We start from the raw sequence: 14366 nt of genomic DNA on the forward strand, positions 1-14366 counted from the left end.
TGCCAACTTGGTAATTTTGAGGAAAGTGGGTATTGGCTTAGTCTTGCACAGTGATATGACAGATGGAAGCCATAAATTAAATCTAAATTAATGTGGTTTATGTAAGTAAAATAGGCAAAGCAAGTGTTTGGCTTCAGGACTAGGAAGACTGTTGTATTCTCGAATTCTAACCACTCACCACTGCACTGTAACCCCAAATAGCATATGCTCTTCCTTCTTCTTAGAGAACCTTTTCTTTGACCTTCAAAGCTTGGCACAAGTGTCCCCTCCTTTCAAGATGGTTCAGACTATTGAGTATGCCTGCTTTAATCTCCCATAGCAATTAGCATATCCCTCCCATTGGATTGGCACTCATCACATATGACTGTCCCTGTCTATTGACTTTTCTCTCTTCCACTCCATGAGTCTGTGAGCTCTCTTTCTGAGGGCAGAGATTACCCTCCTTCCCTATATCCTCAGGATGTAGCCAGATTAGAACATAGTATCTGCTAATACATTTCTGTGGATGGATGGATGGTTCTGTGGTTCTGTGGATATATGGATTGACTGAACAATTGGATGAATGGTTGGCCCAAACCAGTAAGGATTTGCATTCACCTTAGGAATACAGACCTCAGGGAGTGGATGCTCAGAAAAATGCTAAACATATTTTAATTCTGTGGCAAACCATGGATAAAAAGCAGGTGCCTTGGTCCAGTTTAAACCTAGTTGTAATTTTGTGTGCTTTATTTTCCTGCTCCTATGAGCACTATAATTTTAGGTCAAGGTTTGCTTAGTAGGCAGGTTTCAAAGATGTGGAAGTAGGAGCAATCTAATCGAGGAGCCAGGAGGTCTGGCCTCCCTTCCTGATGCCCCACCAGCTTCCTGATTATGTAACCCAGATGAGCCTGTTATCTCTGGATGCTTCCAGTGTCCCCGCCACCAGTCTTTCTCCTTGGCACTCCATCCTCCATCCAGTTACCTTTCCTGAAAACAAATTAATCATCGTGTTTTTGGCTTGAAAACCCCTTTGATGCCTCCAGAACGAAGTCCCAACTTCTTAGCAAACAATCAAGGAATTTTTAGTATCTCTCCAGGCTGATTGATCCTTTATCATATCCTTTATATTCAGTTACTCCATGGTCCTTCTTCCCCTAACCAAGCTGTTTTATGCCTGTGTTTTCTCCACAGGCTGTCTCTGACATCAGCAGTGATCGTCCACCCCCATTTCACCTGTAAGCTCTGGTTTGTTCATCTCTTAAGACTCAGCCAATGGAGCCCAAGAGTTGCTTTCTCAGCAAGGCTCTTCTAACTCTTGCAGAGAATGTAAGCACCTCCTCTACTCTGCTCCCAAAGCATTTTAACTTGTTTGTCTCAGACCACTTATAACCCTGACAGAAATTATTTGCTTACTCATCCATCTCAGTTGCAAAACTCTGAGTTCCTCTAGGTCAGGGGCCATTGTCCTTGTATCTCCCCTCTAGTTGCTAGCACTTAGGAGTTTCTTTAATATATGCTGGCTGAAAAAAAACCTCAAAGTTGCATGAAATTTTACATGTACTGTCTCCCTAACTGTGGCTATTACTCACCTCTCCTCCATCTTCCTGTGAAACTAAAAATAAAGATTGGGTTTTTGAGCACTGATAAGCATCGGGGACTATTCTATACACTTTTTTACACAATAATTTCATTTAATCCTTATCTCAGCCCTGCATACTGTTACTTTCCAGATAAAGAGACTGAGGCCCAAAGAGGTTAAATATCTTTCCCAAGTCATAATTAGTAGATGGTGGAGCTAGGATTTACACCGAAGCCTTGCAGACTTCAAAGCCATGGCCTTTCCACATCACCTGCTTCCTCAAAGGCCTGACATGGTACGTCCTCACTTGGTATGTAATTGCTCTGAACGGCATTGCCTCGGACCGCAAGAGCCAGGCTAACTGACTTGCAGCTGGGGCTGGCCATCTCCACAGCCCATTCGTGAAACTCCAGACAGCCCCACCTACATGCTGGCGCACATAGAGACAAAGCCCAGATCCTTTTCCTGGCAGGAAGCTGTGTCTTCTAATACATGGAGCCGGTGCTCCACTTCCTGGGATCAGATGGAGTCCTCAGCACAGAGGCCGTCTCACAGCTCATCGGTTTGTCCCTGATGTCCAGCCCAGAAACTGTCTGCTCCCTGGATCCCTAGAGAATGAGAAATTATTGGCTTCTGGGTTGTTTTTCTGGTCACTGGGCCCTCAAGGTGAAAGGTCTGTTGGATGGAAGTGAACAGGCCAAGTTTATCCAACCCAGCAAGGCGTCAGGCAGCCTTGAGCCACATTCCGTTAGGGCCCGCAGAACAGCTGGGGCTTCTTCTCCTCAGCATGATACCTGCCCTCTAAGGATGGAGGTCTTCCTGCCCCACCACGCAGCTGATATAAAGCAGAAATCCCACTGCGAGCTCCCTTCAGGCTGGAGACTGCACAGAGCCCTCAGAAATTTCCTCTTCTCCTTCTGCTTTCCACTGCCACTGCTAAGCCTTCAGCTTATGGGAAGAAGAGAGGCTCACAAAAGGATGTGTCTTCTTGTCTTGAAAAATGTCAGGACATTTAAGAGAATGTAACACAAGAATATAAAAGACATAGGAATATAAGAGCAAGCGAGAGGGGAGAAGAGTAGTTATGTCCTCGTGAATACCTGTTATGGACCAGCCATTTTACACACATCATTGCATTTAGTCATCAGTGTAATGTTTCCCCCCATTTTAAAGATGTGCAAACTGACTCTAAGCACAACAGCATATTTCCTTTTATTGATAAAAAGGATGTTGTGAAACCTTTGACCTTTTGCCTGTGAATTAGTGACTGGAGCTCAGCCAGAGAGGGTGAGGTGGCTGGGACACAGCCCTCCAGGTAGAATCCTTTCATTAGTCACATCTGATCATTGTCTGAGACCGTGATATCTTGTCCTGTGTGCTCCAGCTGGAATCAGGAATTTTATCTGGGCTCTAAACCCAGTTGTCAAATACTGGGAAAAGGAAATGGTTTGAGTTTTACAAAAAGAGCCTAGAACTAGGAATTTGAATACATTTGCTCGAGTCCCAGCTCTGCTCCTTAACATCTGTGAGATCTTGACTTGGTTTTCTCCTGTGTAAAGTGGGAACACAAATGACTGATTTATCTTAGGATTTTGTAAGGATTAAATGAAATATTGAATGTGGGCTGAGAGATCTGGCCTATCTGTAAACGAGCCACATTCTTGTCCCTTTCTATGGCGCTCCATCATGATTGGACAGCATCCCATGCTGCAAGTTAGTTTTTCTCCTATTCTCATCCTGCCCTCCCACCACCCAAGCTACATGAAGAGCAGTTTGGTGTGGAGGAGGAGCACAAACCAGGAAATGGCTGATGTGGGTTTGAGATCTGATTTTATTAATTACTGGCTATGGGATGTTTAAGTGAGTCACTGTGTCTCAATTTCCTCATCTGTTGAATGGGGATGATATTAGAACTTACATCCTGGTGTTCCCATGAAGACTATATGAGAGAATGAATGCACTACTGTTCTGTCAATTCTAATGTGCCATACGAATGGAAGCTACTCATTTAACAAAGTGTTCTGATGGTAGGCCAGGCATGTGCCAGGTGATGAGGATACAAAGACACTAAAACAAGATCTCCATTAAGCTCACAGTCTTAGGAGGAGACAGACATGTAAACAGGTAATTACAACACAGTGTGGTAAGTGCCATGACAGGGAAGGAGCAGAAGTCTCGAAGCACAGAGGAGGGGCACTGTATTAGTTATCTATTGTTATAAAACAAATACCCCAAAACTGTATAGCACTTATAATCTCACATATACACTGAGAGTCAGGAATCCGGGAATGATTTAGCCAGGTAGTTCTGGCTCAGGGTCTTTCCTGGGGACAAGCTATTGGTCAGGGCTGTAGTCTCTGCAGACTGGACAAGGGCTGGAGAATCCATTTCCAAGCTCAGTCACATGGCTGTTGGCAGGATGCTTCAACTTGAGGATGGGTCTGCTCAAGTCATGACTTTCCCCAAAGCAAGTCATCCAAGAGAGACAGTGTGTGAGAGAAAGCACCCAAATTATAACCTAATCTTAGAAGTGCCCTGCTACCATTTTTGCCATTTTCTGTTGGTCACAAAGACCAACCATGGTACAACGCAGGAGGGGAATACACAAGAGTGTGAATTGCAGAGGTGGGGATTGTTGGGAGCCATCTTGGATGCTTGCTACCACAGGCAGTCAACACAATGGAAGGAAGGAGGAGTCAGGAAAATTTTCTGAAGCTGAAGCTCAGATACAGTTTTACGACTGCTTGCAGTTTCTGCTGGATGCTGGACTAGTAAGAGAGAACTTTCTTTTCTATTCAGAGTATTCTGCTATTAAATGGAAATTATATTGTAGGTCATATAGAGCAAGCTTAGTGCTGTTAAGAGGTGGTAATGACTGGCTGGTGGGAGCATCTTCCAGCTGGGTCTCCACAGAGGCTGCTCCCTGGTGAGATCTGGCCCCACAGGCCCTGGCATGGTCCTTTAAGTCCATAGCCCACCCAGAGCTGACCACTAATAGCCACTACCCATCTCCATTAACAGTGCACCTCACATTGTACTGCAAGCATGTGTTTGCATGTCTGGCAATCCCTTGACTACCTTGAGCTGGTGGGGAGCATGTTTGCAATGCAAGGTCTCAGCTCCCTCTCCCCACATAAGAAGGCAGAATATGGTGAGGCCAACAAGGAACAATGGTGCCATAAATAGGGGAGTCATACCACTATGTTCTCGATGGCAGCTGGTCGAGACACAAAAGCAAACATCCGACAATACCCCAATGAGGGGTCTTCCTGCACTCCGGTCTCCCTAGTGGCCGGGCGAGACACAGGAAGTAGGATCCACACGATCCGCAATCAGCCATCCACGCTTGCTAACCCCACTTGCTAGCCATAATCCGCCGACCGCTTCTCTGCCAACCAACAAACCCCTTGCTAACTGCAATCCGTGCTTCTCTTCTCTACCAACCAACCAACCAACCAACCAACCAACCAACCAACCAACCAACCAACCAACCCCCTAGCATAGCCACGGCAGGTATGTTAGTGGCTAATGGCTAACTGGTAACAGCTGATGGCCATCTAATAACTGAGCCAGTGCCTTTCCATGTGAGGCCAAGAGCCTGGAAACTGCTCTCTGGGACTCTGTCCCCACAATGTTTGGTGCATGGTTGTGTCCAGCATCCAGCAGAGCACTTGGCACTGTGTCTCACTGTTCGATGAAAGAATTAATGGAAACTGAGTGAATGTAGGGTACACTGTAAATGTCATAGGGTCTATGCAGTTAGGTAATTAGTACAACATTTAAGGATCCATGCTAGGTGTATCCTGAGTGTCTGGCCCTATACTACATGTTTTTCATGCATTCTTTTATTTATACTCATAGCAATCATATGGTAGATAGTATTATCCTCATTTAACAGATGAGGAAACTGAGGTCACATCGTTAGAAAATGGCAGAGCTTGGATTTGACCCCAGGTCTGTCTGACTCTAAAGCCTGTGCAAAAAATCATGTCACATCTGGTAGCAGATCTTCCCAAACGAAAAATTGCAGATCTGAAGGACTTGGTGATTAACCAGATAAAAGAAACTTAGACAGCTTTAAGGAACAATTTGATCAATATCTAAAAACCAGGTGTCTCCCCTTTGGACACACACACACACACACACACACACACACACACACACACCTACCTCTTATTTTTTTAGGAAAGCCCAATGTAAGTCCCATGTCTTCCAGGAAGCCTTTTTGACTCACAGAGACGCTCCTCTCCCTAAACTCCTGGGGTATTTGTTATAGTGTTGTTCAGCTGACAGTTAAATGATATGCAGTCTTGATTCGTAGTTCATCTGTTTTATAACTCAGGTCCGTGGTTTCCTTCCCTATACAGGGAGGGAGGAGCTGGACTTCTCAAAGACATTTTCTGGCTTGTACATTGGAGGAGGTATTTCCTGACTCCCAGCCGGCACAATCACCTCCATCCGTGCCTCTGACAGGACCCTCACCTTGCAGGGACAGCTTATTGTTGCACGTGGCAGGAACTCACTAGCATCAGAGCTTTTGTCTGATTATGTTGGAAGAGCTTCTTTCTACTGTCTCCTGATGACCCTATGCACTTGGGGACTCTTTCAGAGTCCCAGCACCTCGCACAAGGCCTGGAACACAGTAAGCTCTCTATAAATGTTTCCTGGATAAACACATGAGTGAATAAATAAATGAAGTAGTGGTGATGACTATAACCTTAATGAAAACCTCTAATGTCATTGCCATTATTAAAGTGACAGTAGTAATTTATTTTACTTGTTTGGTGCTTTGACCTTTCCCAGGCAGCATCTCCTTCAGGCTATTCTCCTTATCCCAGGGCTTCCTGTCTCCAGAACCAGGATGGAACATGTGGAATCGGAGTGGACAGAGCTGTAGACACATGGGCAAACTTTGACTCGTCTTGTTTCAGACTGCCTGCCAACTCATCGCCCTTCTGTTTGGACTTATTACCACATCCTTTATTGCAGATAATTTCATAACATGAGGCAATGCCCCTGCCTACAGCTTTACTTGCACCGGTTACATACGGGACTGGCTTGTTCTCGGATGCCACTACCCATCTCTGGCAGTTGGGATGGGGGTTACGACTTCATCTCCGCAGTGGCATTGCCCCTGGGTCACTGTCACATGGGAGCTCTTTAGGAAGCCTCCTCCAGCAGCTGCTCTCACACAGGGAGACAGGAGACTAGGAGCCCTCCTACTCATCTCCATCCGTGCCTCTGATAGGACCTTTACTTGTTTAACCTTTTTTCTATTTTCTGCCTTATTATTAGGGAGGAAAACAGTGCAGTGCAAAAGAGCATGAGTTTTGCAGCTAGAGCTAGATTTTCATTCTGGTTCTGCCTCTTATTATAATAGTTAGGCCTCTTGGGCAAATTATTTCTTTAAGCCTTCCCTTTCTCATGTGTAAACTAGGAATAATAGTATTATCTACTTCATACGGGTGTTGTGAGGACTGAGTTAATACCACAAAGGGTTTAGACCAGAGCCTGCAGATAATACTCCCTCAATAGATGTCAGCGATCGTAATCAGCTATCATTTGGTGGGGCCACTGCTCACACTGAGGACGGAGTGGGTCGTGAGAGGCTACAGGTGAGTTTTCATCATCACCGTCTGCATTTTGATGGAAGGAGAAAGGACTTCAGATTTCCTGAATGTTGGCCTGAAAGCTTTACTCCCCTGAATTCATTTAGTGTTTAGAAGAACCCCCAACTTACAGGTAAAGCTCAGGGGGTTAACAGCTTGCTGCGTGTCACATAGCCAAGGCGGGGAGGAGGTCTTCCTGACACATGTTCTTTCCCTGTTCCCCAATACAATGCTCTGGGGCCCCCTGGAGTCTTTTATTTGGTTCTTGTCAGGGATGAATCCATGCATGTACCTTGATATCCTTTTTCACACTTAGAACTAAAACTCCCGTGCACGTTTAGTTCTTACCTTTCTCCCACTTCCTTTCCCGGCCCCAACATGGTGTGTGAGTCCTGTGCCAACTTCTCTTTTCCACTCAGCCTGTGTCAGCCTGGTTTCCTGGCAAACTCTTTCCTGTTTCTCTGGGTCTGTCACCCCCATCCTTTCTGTGCCCAGCAACTTCATTTCCATGGCCTCAGCTTACCCGGTGCCTGTCTGTGCTAGCCTCAGCACGACGGGTATCAGTGGCCCCGGCCAGGCTGGCTCAGCTGCACACAAGGGGTGGGGTGGAAGTGGGGAGGGTGGGAGAGAGAGTGGCATTTGTGTGGGGTGCAGAAGATGACCAAGCAGGGGATGAGGGAGACCAGTAGGGAACCAGGGGGCTGACAGAGAGTCAGGAAAATAGCTACCCGCTCAGGGCAGACAGTGTGCCGGGATGCTGCTGAGGCAATGAGAAATTAAGAGTGCTCTGTGAGGGCTCCTAGCAGATTTCAGGGGAGCAAAGGCTGCGAGGCCTTGGACGTGGGGCAGTTAGGGTAAAGCATGCTGAATGCTCTGTTTAAGCTGGTAGATCAGGAGTTCAGTTCCAGCAGGTTCCAAAGTTGGAGTGGGTTTGAGGATTTATGGACAGGCCGTTTCAAACAGTCTCGTAATAAGAAACCATCAGATTGTCCCCGAAAGTCCGTCATTTTGGCATCCAGATTCGCTGTCCCAGGCTGTCTCTCTTACTCATAAGTTGCACCAAAAATCCTTTGGCAGACACTGGCTTTTGATTTTTAGTTCTGAAAATGCAGTCATTGTACCTAACCCATAGTCCACGATCTAAAATATTTGGGATAATGGTTACAATCTGTTACTGGACTCAGTTTTTCTGACTTCCTGGAATAAATCCTTTGGCCAACCACATTATTTATTTTTTTCAAATAAAAAAATAAACAGGTAGCTAGTAAAAAGTGAAAATCTTACTCACATACCCTCACTTCCTTCTGTAAATTATCTTTCTATTTAGTAAAAGTACTGTAGGTAAGTTTCTGCTATAAATTTTTCTATGCACTTAGGAAGATTCAGGAGCATACAGGGTGAGGAGTTAGGGGAAAGGGGGAGCGGGCTACCCTGGCAGGAAGTAGTATTTTATCGTTGACATTGTTTATTTTCACTGTTCATGGTGATAACAAAAAGCAGACCAAGAAGATTTTATTATTACTTATTATTGTCTTCAAGTTATTGTTTAAACTTATCCTCAGCTGATGCTTCTACTTATCTACACCCAGAGCAGACAGCTCATGGAAAATTTTGATACATACTTACAAGTCGCCCTCTAAAAATGGCAACTCCCACAGAGTTTCAGTGCCATTTCCCCCTGAATCCTTGCTGGTGCTGGATTTTATTAAGTTTACTCATTTTTGACAACCTGAAGGGTAAATATAAAATGTCTTCATTTTGTTCCCTCATTTGAGTGCTAGTTTGGCTAGCATTGGTACATGCTTCTAGGCTCTAAATTATTTTCTTTCAAATTTTGAAATGATTGCTTCCTTGCTCCCTAGCATTCAGCTACCTTTCAGAAGTCCGAAAGCCAAGCTCACTTTTGTTCTTTGTAGGTCAACTGTTTTTCTTCCCTGAATACCTTTAGGCTTTTCTCTTTGTCCTTTTGACTCAGAAACATCCCTAGTATTTGTCTAGGTAAGTATCTTGTCAAATTCATCTTCCTGACACTTGCAGGCCCTGTGCAGTTCTTGAGTGTTTCGTTGGGTCAGGGAAATTGTCTTTTATTATTTCTTAGTGGATCTCTTTCCCACAAATTCTCAGTGCTCTTCTGGCATTTCTTTGAATGAATGGAAACATGTCTGAATCAACCCTTTGTGTCTGTATTATTCTGCTTGTGCTGTCACAACAAAATACCGTAACTGGGTGGCTTAAACAACAGAAATCTATTTTCTCACAGTTTTGGAGGCTAAGATCAAGTTGTTGGCCATTCAGTTTCTAGTGAAGGCTCTCCTCCTGGCTTGCAGATGGCTGCCTTCTGGCTGTGTCTTCCTCACATGGACATAGAGGAGGGATACCTCTAGTGTCTCTTTTGGCCACCAGCTCCACTGAATTAGGGTTCCACCATCATGACCTAGTTTAAGCTTTATTTATCACCTCCTCAGAAGCCCTATCTTCAGACACAGTGACAGTGAGTACTGTAGGTAAGTACTTAGGGCTTCGACATATGAACTTGGGGAGACACAATTCAGTCCATAACAGTCTCTTAAATTTTTTCTCAACTTTCCCATTCTTGATCTTTTCCGTGTATTCAGGGAGATTTCCTCACACTTAGTTTCTGGATAACATACAGTTTTTGTCATATCCATTCTATTATTTATTCCATCTATTACTTTTTTAGTTTTACTGTCATAATTTTTCATTTCCTTTTTGTTTGTTTGTTGTTTTTCCTTTGTGATAGCAATTGTTTGTTTCTTTCTCACAGCAGCCTGCTATGATGCCCTCAAACATCTTTCTAAAGATGATGTTATTTAGAATTTTTAACATGTTCTTTTCGGTTCCTTTATCTATTTTTTCTCTAAGGTCAGTTTTCAGTTTGTTCATCTTAGTCGTTTTCTTTAGAGTTGTTGAATTTCCTCAAGTATCTGGGGATCGTTGGTTTTCCATTCATATCTATGTTTGAAGGATAGCTTAATTAGTAGCTATTTTGTTTACATTTTCACTTCAGTCTTGAGCTATCCGTTTCCCCTACAGGCTCCTTGGATGCATGGAGGGTTAGTTGGGACTCTGTGAATAGGACATTGACTGCTGACTTCCTTGTAACGGCCTTGGAGCAGGCAGAGATGCAGGCTGGGGAACCTCCTCCCCACTCGGTCCTTCACCCATCCTCAGTACCACAATAAGGAGCCCTTTACTTCCATACAGCCACAGATGATGGCCTGGGTAGGAACAGTTTTTCCTTGTTCCTCTGTGTCTGTGGAAGGTGAATGGGGTTACTTGCAGCCTGCCTTTCTCACAGACCCTTACACTCCAGTAGGTGCCCTCCCCCTACAGATGGTTTCCTCTCTTGGAGTAAAGGTCTATGCTTTATTCCCCGCCACCCAAATCCCCTACAGCTCCCTAAAGTGGAGGGAGGAGAGAGGGCTGTTGCTCAGAGGGCAGTTTAAAGATTAATAACCCTGATACTGCTTCACAACTCCCTCCTATTCTTTCAATTTGCTTCCTCTGAGCCGGGGGATTCTCTACTCCTATCTTCAAAGTAACTTTCTCTTACGAGTGTTTTGGAGTGTTAATATTCTGCTCTGGGTTCTCCATTAGTCTGATCCCAACTGCTTTCTATCCAGATTTTTATCATAACTTCTGCCTCCTCTTCTGTTCGCTGGAGCTGGTAAGGACCTACTGATGTTAAAAGCTACCTTTTCTGTCTTTTAAGGGATTTGTGGTGGAAGGGCAGGTATATGTTGGTGCTTAGTTCTCTACCTTGATTTGCTTCTTCCTCATCCATATTACCTCTCCTCTTGATAAGGAAATTTCTGAAAACAAAGTGTAGTGTTGGAATACAGCTTCTTTGTTCATTCAAGTAATTTAATTGAATAAAAAGTACCAGAGATTTACATATATTATTGCTTTGAAACCTCACAACAATTGTGTGATTTAGGCACCAAAATCCACATTTGGTCAATGAGGAAGCTGAAACGCAGGAAGTTTAATTGAATTAATTGATGTCATACAGCTAATTAGAAATAGACTTAAAGTCTGACCCCAAAGCCCACTTTATATTTCTACACACTATTTAAATGTTTCTGTTATACTTGTTTTCTCTAGTTTTTAGTATGTCTGTCTTTACTTCCCCCATTAACATATAAGTTTCTTGAGAATAGGGGCCCTGGCTACAGTTTCTTATTTCTACTGTGAAGTCTCTGACTTGATGTTCTATAAGCAGCAGTTTAAATTTTGTAAGCCAACTAGGTAAAGCAGTTAATTGCAATTATTTTATTATGCACATAATTATATAGTTGAGTGGTAAAAATACTTTATTTGAGGCCTTTAAATGTTTTATTATGTCTACTATATTAAAGATATTACAAATCAAATTTAAAGCTGGAGGAAGGGTCAAAGTTCAGCTTCTGATGAGAGTTGTTATGGGAACTCTCTAAGCAATAAGTCTGAGTAAACAAAAAGGAAGAACAAGAGGAAATACACATTGATTTCTAATATTAGCTTTAGCAAATCGTTTTTCTCTCTCTTTTGTTCAATAGTGCAATATGTTGAGATACCAAGAATTATAATTCTTTCTTGTATTCCATTATATTCACTGTCATATTATTCTCTTGAATCCTGCCCCAGGAAGAGCCAACTTTCTGAAGGAGAATTGCCTTGACATCCTTAAGGATGGAATAAACCTGGTTTGTTCGTTTTGATCCCATTTGGTTCATTCATTCAACAAATATTCATTGAGTACCCATGACATTGGCTGCATAATAAAACCAGCTGGGAACTTTCCCAAAATACCATGACCAGATTTCACTCCTAGGTTGTTAGTAGAGCCCAGGCCCATATATTTTTAAAGTTCCTTAAGCAATTATGATGCATAGAAGGTTGAAAAACCAGTGACCCATGATATGCTACAAACTGTGCTAACCACTGGGGGTACAAATAAAAATAATAATTGCTAATATTTATTGAATGGATACTATATGTCAGGCACTCTTCCATGTGCCTTATATTAACATACTTAATCCTTAATAAGTATTAACATACTTAATCCTTAACAACCTTAGAAGATAGGTATTACTTCTACTTATAGATGAGGAAACTGAGGCACAGAGAGGAAAAACAATTTCACCAAGATTATACATGTAGGAATTGGTGGAGTCTGGCCCTAGAATCTATGCTCACTGCTCTACAGCCTTCCAATAGTATCACAGTCCAGTAAATAATGAAAAGACAGGAGATATGTATCAATAATACCTGAAGTGGGAGGTGGGGGAAGGAAGGTGGGGCATGAAGGCTTCCTGTAGGAGGTGGTACCTCAACTAAGGAGAGGAAAAATAGGAACCATTAAGGAAAAGTGGGGAAGAACGTCTCAGTTTCCTGTCTTCTTTGTCTTGCTAGACAACCTGCCTCCTTGCCTTCCCAGGAGTTCCTTCCTCCCACTTCCCTACGCTGAAAACCCTGGAGTGTCCACAATTATCCTTAACATGCCTAACATTTCAACTGGAAAGACTGAAGTCATGCACAATTACTCATGCAATTTTTCCTCCTGACAATAGGTTCTTCTGTGTGCTTCTCATTCAAACATATAAAGCTCCACTCTGTTGTTTTTTAAAAAAGCCTTTGTTGTAGGAACAATTCACAAACGTGTCAAACACACATTGGTTCCCCCCTTCCCCCCCTCCCCCTGCCTCCTGTCTCCTCACCTGATGGAGGATAGAAAACAACCCCTGGTTTGCCAGGGACCTGTGCCTGCTCGCCGACTCTGCCCCAAATGGAAGCTAACCCTGCCTTTCACACTGCCTCTCACCAAGTATGGTTCTAAGTTTGAGTTTGAGGTTAACCTCAGGGAGCATTTAGCCACACCTGCCTCCCCCTCTGCCTGGCCTCAGGGACAAGCACAGACTTTCTGTTGAGGAAAGGGAAGTGCTCTGATGCTGCTAATTAACTGTGGGAGGAAAGGAGGCCCTCGCCAGACACCAAAAATACCAAGGAAGCACATTATAAAAGCGGCCTTTGTACCAGCCAGCCCCATCATTCTGCCCCGCCCAGATTGGGTCTGAAGGGAAAAACACGTCCTGCAGCCTACAGGTCACTGCATCCCAAGTGGGCGCCTCAGGAGGTACGCCCCGTGCGAGTGTCTGCCAGGGCATGGGGTCTCAGGGACGTGGATGGAGGCTAACTACCCCTCCTGGCTGGCTTAGGCAAACCACAGGACGCTGCCTGAAGCTGGCACGTTTGTAGGTGACTTGTGAGCCTTTGCTAGAAAAGCCACAGGCCTGGTTAGTAATTTAAAGGGCAGGGAGTAGAGGTCTGTTGAGGGGTAAAGGCTTGCTGCAGGAGATTGCTTCAGAGTCTGGGTAATCTCTTCACAGCAGGTTCCTTGCCCACCCTGTGCTTATCAAACTAGAGGCTGATCCCCACATGGAGGACAGGACTATCTTAAATGCCTCTGTCTGCCCTGTCCATTTCCCTTAGGCTTGGCAGCTACAGGCCTGAATCGAGTCTGCAGTGTCTGGGTGACTCGGGGTCCCACGGCTGCTATTGGGAGGAGGGTTGAGTTGCTACGAAAGTTGGATTTGGCCACTGGCTGGGGATTGGAGCCTTTCCCAAACAGGAAGGCAGGAGGGCCATTTGGCTGGGACCTTAAGCTCAAGTGGCTTCAGCATTTGGCTGCACGGGAGTGAGGTGGAACCTTGAGGGTGGCCTCAAGGATTGCGAACCTTCGAATCTAAAAGCTGCCAGAGCCACAGTGAGGTTCTTGGAGGGCCTGTTTACACGGCCTGCCTTACTTTACAGGGGCTGGGACAGAGTCCCAAGGCTCTAAGTTGCCAAAACCAGGAAGTCGGGTACTAGGATTTCATACCAGGCAAGTTTCCCAGTCTCTCACTCCAATAACATTTTTGCGTCTGGGCAGACAAGGGGAAAATTCCTCCATTATTATATCACATGGACAGGATCCTTGGCAGCTGTGTGTGTGGTGGCACATCTTTCTTTACTTCCCGTCCTGCTGATGTAGGCTCTCCTTTACAGATTCCTCAAGGGTCAGAGCTAAAAAGGGTTCAGAAGCCATGTAGACCAATTATTTTATTTGACAGAAAAGGAAACAGAGAACTGGAGAGAAATGACTGGCACAAAGGTACACAGCTAAATAAGGAAACCAGGTCTGCTGACCACCAGTCCAG

General features: G+C 44.4%; 1 long non-coding RNA gene across 3 annotated transcripts in view; it reads right to left on the bottom strand.

Moving 5' to 3' along the window:
- Positions 1–6195, bottom strand: part of LOC109451365 (uncharacterized) — a 63263-nt gene extending 57068 nt beyond the window's left edge. For all 3 annotated transcript variants that reach the window (XR_012497450.1, XR_012497449.1, XR_012497448.1), the window contains exons 1-2: positions 5729–6195; positions 1986–2166 (exon numbers count right to left, since the gene is read on the bottom strand). This is a non-coding gene — a long non-coding RNA (uncharacterized LOC109451365). The remainder of the gene's footprint in view (positions 1–1985; positions 2167–5728) is intronic.
- Between the last annotated feature and the right edge of the window lie 8171 nt (positions 6196–14366).

This window comes from Rhinolophus sinicus, linkage group LG06 (genome assembly GCF_036562045.2).
Source record: "Rhinolophus sinicus isolate RSC01 linkage group LG06, ASM3656204v1, whole genome shotgun sequence".
NCBI classification, from domain to species: Eukaryota; Metazoa; Chordata; class Mammalia; order Chiroptera; family Rhinolophidae; genus Rhinolophus; species Rhinolophus sinicus.